Source organism: Mus caroli, chromosome 1 (genome assembly GCF_900094665.2).
Source record: "Mus caroli chromosome 1, CAROLI_EIJ_v1.1, whole genome shotgun sequence".
Taxonomy (NCBI): domain Eukaryota; kingdom Metazoa; phylum Chordata; class Mammalia; order Rodentia; family Muridae; genus Mus; species Mus caroli.
This window is the reverse complement of record NC_034570.1, coordinates 103,218,440-103,231,957: the sequence shown is the minus strand read 5'-3', so window position 1 is coordinate 103,231,957 and position 13,518 is coordinate 103,218,440. Positions and strand designations below refer to the sequence as shown.

General features: G+C 35.1%; 1 protein-coding gene across 8 annotated transcripts in view; it reads left to right on the top strand.

The window, feature by feature from the left end:
• Positions 1-607: 607 nt before the first annotated feature.
• Positions 608-13,518, top strand: part of Cdh19 (cadherin 19) — a 73,950-nt gene continuing 61,039 nt past the window's right edge. For 5 of the 8 annotated variants that reach the window (XM_029478111.1, XM_029477997.1, XM_029477979.1 and 2 more), the window contains exons 1-2: positions 608-851; positions 11,350-11,420. The gene's annotated coding sequence lies outside the window, so the exon portion shown is untranslated. Of the gene's footprint in view, positions 852-8,506; positions 8,742-11,349; positions 11,421-13,518 lie in introns of all 8 variants that reach the window. The other 3 variants (XM_029478142.1, XM_029478031.1, XM_029477950.1) reach the window with 2 other exon arrangements.

Sequence of the window (13,518 nt, the reverse complement as noted above, 5' to 3'; positions counted from 1 at the left end):
CATTTCTCTTCTTTGATGCAAATGTGATTTTAATGAAATATAATATGCACAAGTAACATGTAATAACACACTGATTTTATAATAAAAGTTTTATAATTTTAATTATATGAATTAATTAATGAATATAATTTTAATAAGTAAGCCAAAGAAAATAAAAAAATACATAATTTAGATGATGTTTTCTCATTAGTAATGTATTTGATTCATGAATAAAAGTCCAGAATTAAGAAGCAGCTAGAAGGACTACACATACAGTGAAAGACTTTTCTCCTTTCAGTAACTTTTTTCCCTGCTTTAAATTGATCATTTGTTTGCTGGACTAATCTCCAAGCAGGGGGCATGTCCTCTCCACTTGCACAACTCTCTTACATAAGTAGCCTTGTTCTCACCTCAAGTGAGTACTTCCTTTTGTTTGTTGTTAGGAAAAAATAAAAAACACGAAAAATAAGATGGGTAGGAAGAAAGAGAAGGAGAGAGAGAGAGAGAGAGAGAGAGAGAGAGAGAGAGAGAGAGAGAGAGAGAGAAGAAAGTTGGATCGTACAAGTTGTTTAGCTGTCTCCATTTTAACCTCAGACTAAGAACGGACATCAGAATGCCCTTATGGTCTTTGAACAAAAGGCTCAGTGTTCATGATTTTACTTGGAGAACCGAAAATAGCATTGAGTAAGCACTGACATACTGACGTGTTGTGCTACTAAAAGCCCAGCATCCCTTAATCAGAGCACAGTAATCCACGGAGATTCTGCTGAGAAGCCTGTAAAAGCAAATCAGCTCTTCTACTGCTTTTCTCATGTAACTGTTAAGAAGCTGCAGACTCAGTTTCTGGAGTCCTAAGATTTAAACCTGACAAGGTAAGACTGTGAGGATCCTGGGTAGATTGAAATATACAAATCATTAGAATTTACTAGATAGATTCAACAAGTAGTTGAAAAATTTTGGCTAGTTGGTATTTCAAAAAGAAAAGCAATCTAGAGATAATTGAAGTCAGTACAAGTTTTGGACGTTTCCTAAAACAAGTATACATGAAAACTTCTATTTTCCTAGCAGAAATTGATAATTTTTTTCAAATATTAGATTATAAATATATTTCTTTAACAATAGATAAGACTTTTTAAATTTAAATTTTCTCTTGAATTTTCTTTGTAGAATTATGTACAATGGATAATGAAATTGTATTCCTTCAAATTATAAGAGATTCATTTCTTTATACATAACTGTAAATTATAAAAATCTATTTTTTGATAATTTTCAGGAAGGAAACTTCTCACATATTAATATCATTGCTTTGTGAAGTTAACAATTATCAAAGTCAGATAAATTTTTATTCATTTCTACTTTTCATAATTTGTGAATATTAAACTTTCTATTTTATTTAAAATTATTGTCAAAAATTAAAGTCCTGAGTAATTAAATAATAGTAGGTCTCTAACAAAGACAAATATAAAGTAGGACAAGTAGATACATATTTGCCTGGAAATATGTGCAAAGACACAAACACACACACACACACACACACCCGTCAAATTATATATTAGAAAAAGGATAATAAACACAAGAAATTTTTAAAAATCAAAATTTAGAAAATACAAAATTTAAGAGACAAATATAATTCATCCACTTTAATTTTGATTAGCCTATCAATTTTAATAAAACCCTAAGTTAGTTGCAAAAAAGATTCATTGAGAATTTTACTTTCATTTACTCAATGGCTAAGAGTATTGTACATTTTTGAATTTTCAGTTGCTTACTGGTCATTTGTATTTCTAGGTTTAAGAAGTGTATCATATTTTAATTTGTTACCTTATCATTCAATCTTTAATTTAGTTTATTCTATTTATGATTTAATTTTCATATAGACACCTGGAAAACATTTTCTGTGATTCTAAAAGCTGGCATTTTACTATCATGTTTGTATTGCAGAAGCTTTGTGACTGGATGGTTTCCATTGTTTGCATTTGTTGTTTCTTCCTCAGCTACATTAATCTAGTAAAGAGTCGGACAATGTCTATATCTTTAAATGTTTCCATTATTTTGGTGAGGAATTTTAAACTGTTAGATTTTACATTAACAGTGATGTAATGTGTTTGTTTTTGTAAAGGTTTCTATTTTCATTTTCTACAATATTCTACAGATTTCTAAGAACTTTATGCCAAAGATGCTGACTTTTAAAATAATTTATGTATTTGTCTTATTTTTAAGGGCATTGCAAAACTATTTAAGCTCGTTTCTGGGTTTACTACTTCCTTGGCCTGTATGCCATTTGGTCTCTTTTTTTTTTTTTTTTTTTTTTTTTTGCTACTATCTCCATATTACTGTAATGTCGGTGTTGCATGTAATTTAAAACAAAACAAAACAAAAAACAAATAAACAAAAAACATGCTACCCTATCCCCAAGCATTGCCTGCACTCCGACCTCTCCCAGTTTAGATCCACCAGCCTCAGTCCCAATTTACCAGTTCCGTTCCTCCCTGCTAGCTTTGCCAAGTAGCCATCAACTTTGCTGTCTGCTCTTTTTCTCCTGTCCATCTTAGCTCTGTGGAAGAAACTCGAGAGAGCTTTATTAATTTAGAAGTTGCCAGATAACACAAATGCTGCCCAGAATCTCCTGCCCTAACTTTACCAGCTAGCCTATTTCAACCATCCGCTGATGGCAGAGACCAATGGTTGTGGTGGCCACAAGACCTTGTAAGGCTGTGTATCTTTCTAGTTCCAATGCCTAGAAGCTTCTGGGAAGCCAGAAGAGCTCCCTCCTCTTCCCCTGACTTTGCTCTTCCTCCTCTTCCTTTCACCCAGCAATTGGCTTCCGCCTCTTTTAGTGAAACAATCAAGAACCAATTAGGGAATCAGCACCTCCTTCTACATGCCCCTATAGTATTATTTGATGTCAGGAATTACGATATTTTTAGCATTTTTCTGGTGAGGGCCTTGATTATGTGAGATTATTTCCTGTTATTTTTGAGACTCTGAATTGATTTCCAAACCCCATAATAAGAAAAAAAAAAAAAACAAGTTAAAATCAGAGAAATTTCTTTTATTTATGCTTTATTTCAATATATACATTTCAGTTTTTAGTGCAATATGTTAAATGAATATTCAATTTTGTTAGGATGTTATAAATGCATATATAAATGTTAAGGTCCAAGTTAAACATGTTACATTGCATGGTTTATTTTAATCCTTGGTTATCTTATTTCCTCATATCCTCAGCCTCTGTGTTATGGCAATATAAAAAGAAAAGGCAGGAAATATTGCAATTAAAATAAGTCATGGTCAAGTACTGCACATATATTTACCTTTTTTCTCCCTCAAACTTCATTATAAATAGTTCCTGTGAGGATACTGTTTAGTTGCTAGCTCTGAGTATACATATTCAGTTGTTCTTACTTAAATACAACTCTTAATTAATGGCTAAATCAAGTCATTTAAATTTAGCATGCTCCTTGTGCACAAGTATATAATAACAATGGTAGCATGTGTGCCACAAAATCAGTGAGGAAAAGTCTGCTTCACAATAGTTGCTATTAGTGTCAACAGAGCATATTTGTCACTGTGGCTAGGGTAAGTGAAGATAAAGTACAATAATCAGATTATTTTGATTAGATTAACCTTTAGTGTATGCTTAAAATCACTTAACTCAATAGAAGAAGCTGGACCAAAAAAAAAAAAAAAATGGCCAAGAACACCAAAAGATTCTCTCATGAGCAGTGTATACAAACACAGAAATTCAATAATTTAGCTATATGATTTCTTAATTTTTAAAACACCTGAAGTATTGACATATTTACCACATCCATCATATTACTTTTAACTAAAATAAATAAATAAATAAATAAATAAATAAATAAATGTAATAAACTCCAACATATTTTGTCATTACTACTCAGGGGAGGTACATTAATTTCTTAGAATTGTGGCAAGCATAAATAATACTGCACCCAATGAAAATGCACCAGAAATGATGTGAACTTAAAACAAAATTTTATAAACATTATTATTTTCATTGGTTTTATTAAATTTTGGCCGGGCGTGGTGGCACACACCTTTAATCCCAGCACTCAGAAGGCAGAGGCAGGCGGATTTCTGAGTTCGAGGCCAGCCTGTCTACAGAGTGAGTTCCAGGACAGCCAGCGCTATACAGAGAAACCCTGTCTAGAAAAACCATAAATAAACAAACAAACAAACAAACAAACAAACAAATAAATAAATAAAATTTACTTTAGAGTTTATTTTTCTTGTCTTGAATGTTCTTTAACTCTCTAAAACAAACAAACAAACAAACAAACAAACCAAAAAAGGAATGAATTTTAAGAAAAATCAAATCAAATAGCCAGAACAGGGAGATAAAAATAATGTAACCAAATTCCATTAAAAAATTAAAAATACTATGGAATCAATTTTGTGTAAACCACCTAATACAGGGCATGAGGCCTTACTTGAAGTGTAGTTGATATTCCCAGTGAAATTCCATCAAGAAAAATTGAATTTTACTTTGTCATTAGATTTCAGTTACAAATGGCTTTTTGGTTATGGGTTAGCCCTCTCAGTGATGGGACCTTCTACTGAATTTATCCTATATGTTTGCCATAATTTCTGTGATTTCAATTGATCTAACATTTCTGATGTGTTCCTTTGGCAGGATACTAATCTCAGGTTTCCTACTAGGCCCATCAGCTATCTAGTTTTGTTTTCCACTTTTGCATATGAGGTATGGGTTCTTTCTTACAGAGAGAGCCGTAAATCCATAAATAAAAGTGTGCATGAAAAGAGGATGGGGAAAAGTCCCTGAAGCCACACCCCTACATGAAGAATTATAAGCAACTGTGGCAATCTAGAAGCTGAAGAAATTGCCTTCCCCTGAGCACAGCACAGCATTAGTTGTCAAGTTGTCAAGTGCCAAGTGGTATGCCCTGAATAATATATATAATAGCATTATAGATACTGAACAGGTGGAAATAACTAAAAAAAATCTGATTGGGCTTAAGGGCCACGCCACAAGATGGAACTCATATGATACTGCTTCAGTGACCGAGACTGAGATATTAGACAGTCCAGGGATGCAGGGTAAGAGAAAATAATATTAGTAAAACAAACAAACACACACGAAATGAAAGCAAACAAACAAACAAAACACATAGTGAGTTAATGACTCTGAATGACATTCTGCTATAATGATAGATCAGTGCCTTGTCCAGCCATCATAAGAAATGCTTCCTCCTACAGCATATGGAAAAAAGTAGAGACCCACAGCTAGATATACAGAGAATGACAAGCCTTGGAACACACAGCACTAAATGAGATGTTTCTGGTAAATCCCTCCCTTCTGGGCTCAGTGAATTCGAGATAAGAGGCAGAAACAGAGTAGGAGCCAGATGAGCATGGATAACAGCAAGAAAAGTAATCAACGTAATCTAAGTTCATGTGAACTCATAAAGACTGAAGCAGCATGCACAGGCCTGAGTGGGTCTGCAACAGGTATATATAATGACTTTCAGTTAAGTGTGTTTATGGGATTCTTGAGTAAACAAGATGGTCTTTAATTTCTGTATCTTGTGTTGAGAGCTTTTTTTCTTCTGTTGGTTTGTCTTGTCCACCTCCAATGTGTAAGTTTGGTTCTGTCTTACACTATATTTCATTTTCTTTTATAACTATCCTTTAGAATTACAAGCAGCCCAGGAATGATGAAAATAATTTATTTAGGGATGTTGTACTAGTTCAATTTTTTGTCCACTTGATAAAAACTAATCTACTGAATTGAAAGAGTGCTTCTATCATAGTCCCATACATAGACACCCGGTTCTGTGTTATATAAAAAGGCATGTTGAACAGAGCATACAGAGCAAGGATTAAGCACATGACTCCAAGTTCTCTGCTTCAATTCCTGCCTCCAGGTTTCAACCTTGAGCTCCTGTCCTGACTATCCTCAGGGAGCTATTGTTACCCTGGAGGTTGTAAGCTAAAATAAACCCCTTTCCCCTAAGTTGTGATTGCAATGTCTTGCACATAGACTAAAGGAAGCCTGTCCCACTGGGCTCTGATTGGGAAATAAAGTTGCCAGTGGCCAGTCCCTGGGTGGGTTGGTATCCCTATCTTCCCACTGAGGGTCCTGCCTAGCTACAGGAAGTGGCCTGTATAGGCCCTGTCCATGTCCCTAGTGTTAGGACTCTCAGCTAAGGTCACCCCTACTATTTACTCCTGGGAGCCTTCCCTATCCTAGATCTCTTGGATCCCCAGAGATTCTCCCCTCCCTGTCATCCCAGCAGCTGTTCATTCTCCTGGACCACTGGGACTCTCTTAGGTCAAGCCCCACACCTGATCCTGCTCCCTCATTCCTCTCCTCCTCCCTTTTCCTCCCCAGTTCCCTCTCTCTGCCTTCTAAGACAATTTTATTTCCCCTTTTTTCAAGTGGTGAAGATGAAGTCTTGAATTCACTGTGACACAGGAAAAGTCTTTTCATGTCCTCCAAATAAAGCTTTTCAAAGAATGCAAGTATTCTCTTTGAAAATGAAAACTGTAGCACAACTAATAACACATGCTAGATGCATACTAAAACTATCATAAACATAGAAAATTAAATGAGAAAATTAGATTAGGAATTCAAAGACATTTCAGAAAGGACAGTTCAGAGCTGGCTTACATTTTCATTTATCTAATCTCTTTACTATTAATATCCTTGGGTCTGCAGTAGGTCCTCTGTGTATATATTATGGCTTCCAGTTTAATAATTTACAAAATTCCTAAGTGTGTGAGTGAGCTAGTCTCTGATTCTTGTGCCTTTACTTGTGCTCTTTTCCTTTTGCTTGTTTGTTGTCTTGTCCAACTCCAATGTCCTGGGTTTTGTCTTATCATATGATGTTAATTATATTATATTTACATTATATCATATATTATATAATATCATTAATCTCTTATAGGCCTGTTTCTTTTCTTCTATTTTTCTAAGACAGATTGAAAGGGTGTGGATCCAGATGGGAAGGGAGGTAGGGAAGAGTTGGGAATTGTAGAGAAAAACAAAGCATAATCAGGTTAAATTTTTCTAAAACTACCTATTTTCAATAAAATGAAAAAAAAATATACTGCAGTTTCTATGTTTAAAATCACCTATTATGTTTAAAACATATTCACCAAAGAACAAAGTAACAGTTCTAGTCTGACACTTCTCATCTGCCATCCATGTTGTTATCAGGTAACTGCCAAGGACTGGCCTGGGCTTGGAACGGGGTTCTGAGAAAAGGGGTATCTGGGAGAAGAGAAAAGGAGTGACTCAAAGTCAAACCGTGGGTCCAAACTGGCAACCTATGTTCTGCTTGATGCAGCTTTTCCAGTCTGCTCCTCTCTATGTTCTGCTTTTCCTACTGAGATTTCTCTGTCTATAGTCTACCTGTTTGCTATTGTAAGTCTGCCCATGTCCTGCTTGCTTGTGTCTTTGTGTCTTTGTGTGTGTGTGTGTGTGTGTGTGTGTGTGTGTGTATGTGTGTGTGAGTTCTCTAATCTAATCAGTTCTTGAATTTTATCCTCTGGATTGGTCATCTCCAGGCAGAACACAGGTACAGTCTTTTATTTTACATTATCAGTCCTGCCTTTTACTCCAGGTTTTCCTTTTACTTATCTTAAAAATCAGCATTCCATTATTAGGGTCCCTTGATTGTTCCAAGACAGCAAGCATATATATATATACATACACACACACACACATATATATAATTTATTAACTTCGAAAAAGGAATTCAGAGATATGTCTGCCTTTGTTAAGCACAGCTGGAGAACTCCTTGGGTAGGACCATGCCCTGAAATTACCATTTCCACCACACCTGGGCCTAGACTTGCTTTGTCCCAGGCAGACCTTGAATTCAGGAATCTGCCTGCATTTGTATCTTTTGTATTCCTGCATGTATTCAGGAATCTCTATCCTTCTGACAAGCTGGCTCATAGTGTAGCCACCTCTGCTCCTTCAGATTCATGAAGCCCCTCATATAATTCATATTGAATCATTATATTTTTGAATAGTTGAGAAATTATATATGTTTTGAATTCATGTATTTAGAGTTCTTTCCGATGGCCTTAAGGGTTGTGCTAAAGGTCCCAGTGCTTACCATTTTGATGAGACATTAGCAAACCTTTGCCTTCTGGACTCCTGCTATTTATAATTCTCATGGAGTCATTAACATTAACAGAGGACAATCCTAGAAGGATTGTGAAAATATGTACATTATTACACAAACAAGCCTTATGCCCACAGCAGTCATCAACACTCCTGGAGGCTCACACTGGGCCCTTGTTCCATGTGCAGGAAATCCCTCTGCACGCATGTCCACCCATGTAACATTTTTGTTGGAGATTCTGAAGGACAGTGGAATGGGAGGGGTATATAAATACATACTTATATTCCAATTTGTTTTTAGCTTTTGATAATTTCATATGCTTTAATTTGAGCATGTTTGCCCCCATATCCACAACTCCTTTCAGATCACAGCTTTATATCCACAAAATTCTGTGATTTCTCTTATAGACTCATCAAATCCAATTTGTTCATGGAATCTTCAGTATGGGTTGTGTGCTGGAGTTGGAGACCTATTAGGAATCATTCCTTAAAGAAAACTGTTTCTTCCTCCCAGAGCTGCTATCAAATTCCAGTACCTCCAAACCTGCAAATGTACCTTCATGCTTTCACCACCGCTCCTCTCAATGTTTGGATTTTGTTTGGCTTAAGCATGTAATGCCTTTTGCATGCTATAACAGACTTTGTGAGTTCATATGTGCAACTGCCCTATTATGTCTTAAAAAGTTTCCTTAGAGCCATCCATTGTATCTTGTAGTATACTTTATCCACCTGACCCTAGCTTCTTCCTCAGTGACTCCTAAGCTTTGAAGGGAAAACTGTGATATAGACATTATAGTTAGGGCTGAGCACCCCAAGGTCTCTTTTTTCATCTACATATTGACCACTTGTAAGTCTGTGTTAATTAATATCACTACAAAATAAAAGTGAAAATAAACTTATAAACCAAAAAATATTGCTTCGCTGATGATTGCTAAGAGATTCACAAATCTATAGGTATAGCATTGAGCCATTAATAATGATTTTAATATTACATGCAACATAGTAGTAGTAGTACTGGTAGTAGCAGTAGTAGTAGTAGCAGTAGTCATAGGTTTTCCTCTAGGGACCATAACATATCTATTCACCCAAATAATGGTGTCCAACATAGATTTTATTTTACAACATTTTATGTTTTTATTTGTGTGTATATGCACATATGCATGTCTGTGTGCATTGGGTGCACACAGTTATGTGCAAATGAACATGAAGAATCCACAGTAGAATGCTGGGTGTCTAGTTCCAAAGCTCTCTGTCGTCTTTCCTCTGAGATTAGATCCTTCAAATTACTTAGAGCTATTCTGGCATCTACAAACCTCTGGTGGTGCTCCTGTATTCAGACACACTTTGATGAAGTCAAAGGTGTGCTTTATTCATGTGGAATATTTGCGTGGTTTCTTAAAATTTGAGCTTATATCCTCATGGCTTTTTTTTTTCAGTTAAATCTGTTTTTGTTTTTTTAATAAGACATTTTCTTTATTTACGTTTCAAATGTTATCCCATTTCCCTTTCCTACCCCTGACACCCCCATCCCATCCTCCATTCCCCTGCTTCTATGAGGGTGTTCTCCCACGTAACCACACCTGGCATTCTTTCATACTGGTGCATTAAGCCTTCACAGGACCAAGGGCCTCTCCTCCCACTGATGCCCAACAAGGCCATCCTCTGTTACATATGTGGCTGGAGCCAAGAGTCCCTCCATTTGTACTCTATGGTTGGAGGTTTAGTCCCTGGGAGCTCTGAGGGGTTTGGTTGGTTGATACTGTTATTCTTTATATGGGGTCTTAAATTCCTTCAACTCCTTCATTCCTTCTTCTAACTCCTCCATTGAAGACCCTGTGCTCAATACAATGATTGTCTACGAGCATCTGCCTCTGTATTTGTCAGACTTTGGCAGAGCCTCTCAGGAGACAGCTATATCAGGCTCTTACCAGCATCTACTTCTTGGCATTCATAAAAGTGTCTGGGTTTGGTGACTGTATATGGGATAGATCCCCAGGTGGGGCAGTCCCTGGAAGGTCTTTCCTTCAGTTTCTGCTCCACACTTTATCTCTGTTTATTTTGTTTCCCCTTCTAAGAAGAACTCTTACTCACAGAACTCCCTCCGAAACCTTTGACCTTTAACTAAGAAAAAGAAGAAAAAAATATAGAGAGCAATTTTGACCTATAAAAAGTTAAAATATCTGTAACTACTGCCCTACAGTCATACAACTTGTGGGCCCAAGAGGCCCTTCCACTTTTTTTCACCCAAAGCCTTATAGTTTTTATTTATTTGACATACTTAGATTTCAATAAACTCAGCAGGTGGGGGGTCACCCTCTCAGAGGCAGGAGGTGGGGATGATGTGAAGAACTCAGAAAGGGTGGCCAGGAACTGGGGCAACTTTTGGAATGTAAATAAATAAAATAATAAAAACAGTCTTTAAACTATGGATGAATTTTTCATCCTATTTTAGCTATTTATATGTTTAAAAGTATTCTTGATATTTAATAGCTTTAGAAATTTCTGATCATCACAAATTATAAGTCCTATCATACATAGGTCTTATTGGCCAAACTTTCTCAATAGTGTCACTGGAATGGAGCCATTGTATTAATTGCCATCTGTTTTTCTCCATGAGAAGTTGAGCTCAGTGAACTCAAAATTTCATGATCCACAAGCATTTCAGAATATGTTATATTTTTATAAGTTTTCACAGATGGAATAATTATCTTTATGCAATGAAAAGGAGGTCATAGAAATTAAAATTCCTAATTAGACTCAGTTTGAAGTTCTATAAGTACATACATGATATTTTTCATCCCTAAAGTCATAATTAGTCTTTCTTTGTAAACATAATTGTTCTGAGTCACCCTGGGATCATTGTCAGTTTATATGTGTTTGTGCAATAGCATGCATTGCTTCAAGCGTGATCATGTTTATTTGTCATTCTATTTAACCATGCTTAGCATAAAGTAATGACATTCAGCTAACTTAAACTATATTTGGAACAGGCATTTATGAAGGTCATCTGTGTGTGTGTGTGTGTGTGTGTGTGTGTGTGCTGCAGAAAATAATGACTGAAAATTCAAAATTCAGAAAACAAGAATCACTAGATCTTAACTATTTAACTGTCAGTAGCTGTGTTTAGGTAGCTGGTTAAATGCATCAATATACAAATTCATACCTACTCACTTTTGTAAAATGTGTCAGACAAAATTCTGAATGTGATAGCTGATCCCATGAACAAATTTTCTATGTTCTCTCTCCATAAGATCATCTGTTTGACACGTGAACCTTTCCAGTGTTGTGTATCCTAGAACATTTTCACCTGACCAGAACTGAGGTAATCCAAGCGTCAGTAAAAGTGTGAATATATATATATATATATATATATATATATATATATAGTGAAGTAGATATTAAAATATTCAAATAATCATGTGAAAACATTCTTTGCTTCTAAAGTTTCTGATGATTTCATGCATGTATATAATGTATTCTGATTATATTGACCCAATTACCTTGTCTTTCCAACTAGCCCATCTCCCGCCCCTTTCTCTCTGTGTCTATGTCCATGTATGTGAGTGTGTGTGTGTGTGTATGTTTGTATGTGTTGTGTTCATATATCATATATGGTGGCACAGATGCAATGTGTTCCTGATTAAGACAACTTTTCCATAATTCATATGTGATTTCCTACAGCATTAATATGACACAGTTTTTCATCGATTCTTTTCTGAAATCACATAAAATGTTCCTATCAAAATACAGAAATCTTTTTATTTCTTAAATTTTTATTCTGTCATCTTACAAAGTATATATGCAGATTTAATGGATAAATAATATTAATTTTACATTTAAAAGTTCACTTGTTTTCTGCTCAGTTGTGACACCAGTTTTATTTATAATTACAAAGGGGTAAATATAAAATAATCTGGGAAAAAGTATTTTTCAATAGTTTGTATAAGCGAGTAAGAAATGGGAGATTAATTTAAGAAAATTAGTCTTCATTTTATGTTATATCCACTGGATTTTTTCACCATCAATATTGAGCATGTATAGTGAAACAAATGCAGTACTCATTTACATATAATCTTTCCTTGTTGATTAAGAGTCTGTATTGTGATCTCCAAACTAACAAAGACATGACACTACCAACTCCTGTATGCCCTATGACATTATACAAACAATGAATGGATGGGCTACAGTATCAAAAGGGGCATCATAACCCCAATGAAGCTATTATGGATGCATGTCTTGCTATATACTTGACTAGAATTTAAAAAATAGGGCCTAGATTGTTCATTGATGCTGTTGAATGCAGCTTGGAGCTAGATTTCACTTGTGCTCAACTGCATTCCAGGATTTTGAGAGACTGATTTTCTCTCTTATGCATAAGAACTCTCTCTGACACATTCCTTTTTCCATTATCCATGGTCCTAAGAATTCCACTTTAAAGTTTGTGTGTGCAGTATTATTCTGTGAGACTGCCACAATTCCCTTGATTTTTAGAGAGATCACAAATAGAATTGAGTTTCTATGCTTAGTCCATCAACTTCCACCGGACTCTGCTTTTATCTTTCTCAAATTGCCACCAAATCCATCATTCTGACTCCTTTCCTTCCTGAAGACTTTATTCCCTGTATGAGAAAGGTATCCTAAAAAGATAGAAAACATTTTACCATGTCTCTTTTTAGAATAGTCTAGAAATAAAAACAAAACAAAACAAAACAAAACAAAACAAAAAACTTATAGAACTTTATGTTGTAAACAACATAAAACATCAGCAGCAAGTTTTACATTATTAAATACTGTCCTTTTTCTTTTCTATCCAATAAAACATAGGTTTTAGCCATCATGTGATTATAAATGCTTAATAGGCGATCACATATTCAAAATTTGTGAACATAGCTTCTTTCTGTGTCGTATAATAATAGATAAGATATGGATTTCAATATGTGTTAATGATGCTTGTAAGTGTTGTTATAATATTATTGGAATTTTGGCTTTTTATAATTTCATATAAGTTCAATGCCATGTTCAGCACACATATTATGAAGTATATATTATACTCTGGAACTTAATTAATACATACTAATATACCTATATATACACATACGAAAATAAATTCAATCGCCTTCAAATAACATATTTGCATGTTAGGCCATACAAAAATATCTAAGATTTTATTATAATATATTCACCTGATTGGAAAGTATAAGCAGAATTGCAAATGCTGAGCAGAGGCGTTGTTCTTACCTGGGGCATTACTGACGTACGTAATCATGATCAGTTCTCTTTTCTTCTTCTTCTTCTTCTTCTTCTTCTTCTTCTTCTTCTTCTTCTTCTTCTTCTTCTTCTTCTTCTTCTTCTTCTTCTCTCTCTCTCTCTCTCTCTCTTTCTCTTTCTCTCTGTCTGTCTCTGTCTGTCTCTCTCTGTCT